The sequence below is a fragment of the Lycium barbarum genome, chromosome 1 (assembly GCF_019175385.1).
Source record: "Lycium barbarum isolate Lr01 chromosome 1, ASM1917538v2, whole genome shotgun sequence".
Lineage (NCBI taxonomy): Eukaryota > Viridiplantae > Streptophyta > Magnoliopsida > Solanales > Solanaceae > Lycium > Lycium barbarum.
In genome coordinates, this window is record NC_083337.1 from 62,088,924 (window position 1) to 62,094,914 (window position 5,991).

General features: G+C 40.3%; 1 pseudogene; it reads left to right on the forward strand.

The window, feature by feature from the left end:
• Window positions 1–3,912: 3,912 nt before the first annotated feature.
• On the forward strand, window positions 3,913–4,030 carry LOC132618293 (5S ribosomal RNA; annotated as a pseudogene).
• The last annotated feature ends 1,961 nt before the right edge of the window (window positions 4,031–5,991 follow it).

Genomic DNA, 5,991 nt, shown 5'->3' on the forward strand with positions numbered 1-5,991 from the left:
GTCATTCGATGAACGGAATAAGGATCAAAAGTTTTCTTTGGATTCTGCTACAAAATAGATTAAACGGAACAATAAGGAAAATCCGAGGACAATGGGCCCACCTCGGGTCAAATGAGGCGGCGTACCAAATTTATGTACATTACACTTCATGACGTCACTTGTGAGGGTTTTAGGGTAGTCGGATCTCATTGGTGCAATTTCTAGCTGTTTAGGTAGTTTCTCAACATTTGGTAACATTTTGAATTCAATCTTACTGAATGAAAAAGGGCCAAATTCAATTTTGGATTCCTAGGGATAGGATCGTCCCCGAGGCCCGTATCCAATCCTATTACATCTAAGACATGCCAAAGAAGGAAGGGTAAACCTTACATACCTTTTCTGCTTCTTATGCGACTCCAAATTCACGTTCCAAATCTGCCAAAATTTACAAATTGGTCATGTTTACCAAAACTTGATTAGAGCCTTTAGAAGTTGATTCTTTAAAGTAAGACTTTGTCTGCCGAAATTTCGGTAGCATTTCCCCTGTAAATGTACCAACCCCGAGAGTACGGCTCGGCCCCAAATCGATGACAACAATCCGGGAATTTGACCCGGCCAAACCAACAACAATACTAGCAATTATTCCAGCAACAATTCAATCAAATTCACTTCAATTCAATTCAATTCTCATAGTCTTCCAACAACTTAATCAACATATATAATCAATCCAAAACCATACAAACATGATTCCATAACATTTCCAACAATCCACAAAATTTTCCAACACAACCCGAAACCTTCCAAGTCCAAGGAAAGATCACAACACATTTCTTTCTTCAAAATTCACAAACTACACCAACAAACCACACTTTAACAACATTATTATCATAATTACAAGAAACTACATTTGATTCAAATTGGCTTACAAAAAACAGCCCGCAACAACTACGACACCAACTTGGATCATTAAACTCTCATTTACATCACATAATCCACAACACAACAACCCAAACATACTAAATAAAATTAGTCCATTCTTTGACATGCAAAACAATCCATTTTCAGCCACAACAACTACACCCCTATTTTCATGAATTTCCATCCTTTTCCATACATTGCAACAACAACTAACATACTAAATAGAATTAATCCATTCTCTTCCAAATCACACTATGACCACACGGCCACAACTACATATACACGGACAACTATTCAACATCCATATTTTCATAATTTTCATGAGTTTCATTCGCTCCTACACACCACAACATACACGACCATACATAACATATAAAAGAAGATTAAGTTATTACCCTTTTTCTTTAATTTCCCACTTGGCTAGAATGTTGATCTTGCAACAATAAATGTTCTACTTGTTCCAATGACCTCTTCTCCTTGCTAGGGACCTTCCAATTAGTAGAGAGTAATTTTTGAGAAATTTTTCCAAGGTTCTTGTTTCCTCCAAGCTTGGCCGAAATTGGCCCTTTATTTTTCTTCCAAAGTGTCTTTTTTTTTTCTTTGTTTCTCTTGAAATTTCTAGAGTTGTAAATGATAAATTGTCTTGTTTTTTCAAGACTCATACATATATATATATATAGTTATAGTGGCATGTGAGGGGCACATGCCTCTCTCTAGATTTTTCTTTTTTTTTTTTTTTCCATTTTTCCTTTTCTAGAGTTTTCTTGAAAAAGATGACTTGGTTGGCTTCTCTTGCAAGCTTTGTCCATACATGTACATAATTAACCCCCATTAAATAAAAATGTGGACATATATGGGCATGCCACACGGCCAAGGGCCCTTCAAGAACATTCTTGATATTTTTTTTGTGAAATTCCCATTTTGCCCCTATTCTTTCGGCAATATTACCATGAACCCTTTTGCGAATTTTCCTTCTTACCCTTGGCCTTTCTCAACATTTCCATTCTAGTAATGTCCATGATTGATATTTATAACCAACTTGTACATTAACATAATTTTTGAAAATAGCCTTACCCTTAACTTGCCACGACTACCTTGGAATATCCGAACGTTTAAAATACGGGATATAACACATTATTTCAACTGATGGTATTCGGGTGAATACCCAGAAGATTGAAGCTGTGAAGACTTGGCCGAGACCTACAACACCTACTAAAGCTCACAGTGTTTTGGGTTTGCCAGGTTATTACAGAGGGTTTGCAGAAGGTTTTTCTTCTATTTCTGCACCACTAACGAAGCTGACCTAGAAATTAGCTAAGTTTCAATGGACGGACGCCTATGAGCGCATCCGCCTTATGAGGCAATCAGATGTACAGGTTATTTCTTTATCTCATGTTATGTTCCATATTTCTTGATATGTTGTTGTTCATGCCTTACATACTCAGTACACTGTTCGTACAAACGTCTTTTCTTGTGGACACCGCGTTCATGCCCGCAGGATCAGGTAGCCAGCCAGATGATCCAGGTCAGTAGTATCTCCCCTCAGTAGCAGTCAGTGCGCTCCATTGGTCCGGAGCTGCAGCCCTTTTTGGTATGCCTTTTTGCTATTTAGATATGCGGGTATGACAAGGCCTTGTCCTGTCTTTTCTACAATTGATATTCCATAGAGGTCTGTAGACAGTTGTATATAGTTGGAGCGTCATGTAGCTTTGTGGTCTCTTATTTTATGTACAATACATGTAGTGGTCATGCCGGACCGCAGGGTCATCCTTTGCACGTATTCCTATATATATATATCCATGTGAACTGTTTATAAGCTGTTGAGATAGAGTTTATTGTATAAAATTTTCAGCAGATGCTATCATTCAGGTATAAGTTAGAAATGGGCCACCAGGTTAATCTGTTTATGGCAACTACAAGGTTAGGAGTGCTTAGTCAGCAGTGGTCGGGCACTCGTCAGGGTCCATGGGTTTGGGTCGTGAAAAAGTGGTATCAGAGTAGTTCGTCCTAGGGTTGTCTGCAGACCGTGTCCGGTAGAGTCATGTTTATGGGTGTGAAGCCGGCCACAATTATAAACAGGAGGTTGCGGGGCATTTAGGAATCATTGACCTTTCCTTCTATCTTAGATCGTGCGATAGAGCTAGAGTCTAGGAGAGATCGTTTCTGACCCTCTTTCCCTGTAGGTAGGAGTAGCTTGACGAGAGATGAAGAGATCGGCTTTAGATAGAGGGGTACCAGGAAGGCCCCCAGAGTGGATTCGGGACCCTAGATTCCAGGACCGAGAGGAGGAGTCCAGCTATTCTATTGAGATAGACCCTTCCGAGGACCCCGAGACGATCTCCCAGAGTTCCTGACTTCTATGGAGGAGGACCCGTCAGAAGATTGATATGAGATGAACCCGTTTGAGGGTTCGTATGAGACGCCGGTGGTGGAGGCTCCCGAGGCTGTACCAGAGTTGACCCCTCCAGCGTCTCCTATGGTGGAGCATTATGTTAGGGCAGCTACGCCTGTGAGTGTTACCGATTATTCTAGCCCTTTATCTTGGCCTTCGGTAAATCAGGAGTTGCCAGGATATTCATACCCCTCGGATTCGGATGGGGGAGATGAGGAGGGCCAGACCAGAAGATGGCGAGAGGACACTGAGGAGGATACTTCACTTTATAGCCCTCCAGATCAAGAGCAGGACAGGCCGGCTACTAGTATATGAGTTTTTGTTTATGTTGAAATTCATACGTGTGTATAATTATTGCAGAATATCATTAATAGTTGACAAATGGGAGTTTTAAAGAAACCGATAACCGAAGTCCTTATGGATAACTGCGACTAAAATATTTTGGGCCATGTGGGATGACTGGTGGTTGTTATTGGGAGTTCTGAAGGCTAAGCCAACATTTGCTCGACCAGGAGAGTAAAAGACCTTTTCAATCTAGAAGGAGATGTAGTACAAGAATTTTATGGGGATCCGTAGAACTTCAACATGTTTTAGGTCATGTGATAAAGGCCATGCAGTGGGATGGATGCGATCATACCAGCACTAACGCTCCAGATCCCATTAGAACTCCGAAGTTAAGCGTGCTTGGGCGAGAGTAGTACCAGGATGGGTGACCCCCTGGTAAGTGTGCTAAAAAGTCCTACAAATTCAGACATAAGAGAAGGAGGAGGAACTAGAATAGCTTGAGGGAAATTAGAAGCGGATGAAACTCATGGTTGGAGATTCTAAATGATTGCGAGAGATAAGGCGGACCGGCTTGGCAAAGAGTGAGAAGACGTATTACAGCTTCAGAATTAGGACGAATTTAAGTAGTATTGGGGATACTTTGTAAGTAAGATGTTAAGAAAAGGTGTACACGATATCTTAAGCCTGGTTACGTTAATCAGTAGGTGTGCCTCGATAATCAACGTTGCGATATGTTAAAGGTACTGATTGAACAGGGTATTGAAGTTCAAGTGGCAAGTGCTACAGGGCAAGTTGACATTATTTTTTCTAAGGGATAGAATTGGATAAGCTTGATGCAATAACATAAGGGAAAGGAAGAAAGTGAGTATATAAGAGTAATAAGATTAGGACGCCCTGAAGAAAGGAGAAGTGGGAGCAAGGGGAGTATGTTACTAACGAGGGTCAAATAAAGCGTCCGAGAGAGAGTTTAGGACGATGGTGGAGGTAGAGAACCATTTGGACGAATTTAAAAAGTAAGAATATGGACATAATAGAATATGGTAGTGTGTGATGAAAGGACGAATGTATAGGGCCCGAAAACAAATTTTGACAGGTGGGACTGAAGGGCAGTAGCAACAAATAGGAATGTAAATTGGGAAAGAATAAGCAGGATTTTGCGAAGATGCTAAAGGGTTTCTGGCTTTTGAGAGGCACCCGAAGAGGTGAATGCATAGTTATAATAACATGCCACAATTACCTCGAAAACGAAGAATCCCTTCTAAAAAAAAGATGACTTAGAGATAAAATGGATTTGCACTTCTGAAAGGTTATTTTACGAACTCCAGGGCCAATGTTACGAAATGGCAAGTGGAGAAGAGCATTTAGGAGTAAAGGAACTCAAAACCCCTGAGGACAAAAGTAAGAAGGGTACACTAACGGATTGGTTGAAGGAAGTCAATCAATCACCAAGGACAAGGGAGAGGATAATAAGTTAACAAAGCTGATGAGGAGGCAATATATCAGTGACATGAGATAAGAACCTCTGTAAAGAGTGTAGAGATTCGATCTTAAAGGAAATAACGATACATGGGGAATATTTACAAATATGAACCAACCGTAGTGGCAAAAAGAAAGATGAAGGCTTGACTAAAAGAAGAAGGGAAAAGCGTACTTTGTAAGAATTTCATGATACGGACAAGAAGCGGCAAGACACTGGAAGGACTATGACGCATAGCTGTGATGCAGACAAGTAGTTAAGGAGAGTTATGGGGCAAATGAGCTAAGAAAATGAAAGGATATGGAATATCAACTTTAATGGTATAATACAGACGAAAATTGGAATTGGGAACTCAGAGCAAGAAAGAATTTCAAGGGTGTTAAGAAGATGGTCATGGGAAAAGACTAGGGTTAAAAGAGCGAGGTATAATCGGACACTCTATAAAGGGGCTTAGTGAATTCCCTTATCCCCATTAGTTCACTAGCCCAGGGAGTTACTAGTCATAAAAGGTAGAAGTGGAAAGACAACAAAGAAGGCATTTGAAGTGGATATGGTATGCATGAGTACGTCGATCGAATACAAAGACTTCGACTAGCAGAAAAGGGAAACAAGTCAAGCCATGTGACGAAAAGAATTCCGGCATTATAAAGAATCGAGAAGTGGAAGGATTGTTAAGGTCGATCAGGTGATTATCAGAGATGAGTACTATTCAAAGGTTACTGGTGTATAAGAACATCCCTAAAAAGGGGGGAGGAGTAGATTTAGTCCTGAAATTAATTATGACATTCCTAAAATTCCAAGAAAGAAGTGTATTAGTGCGAAGAAGACAAAGTTGAGATGTACTGATATGTCAAAAATGTATCAGGAGAAAGCAGAAACAGATTGGAAATAAGTATATTACGGGGCAAGTATGGAACAGAAAGTATGATAGGGAAGTAAG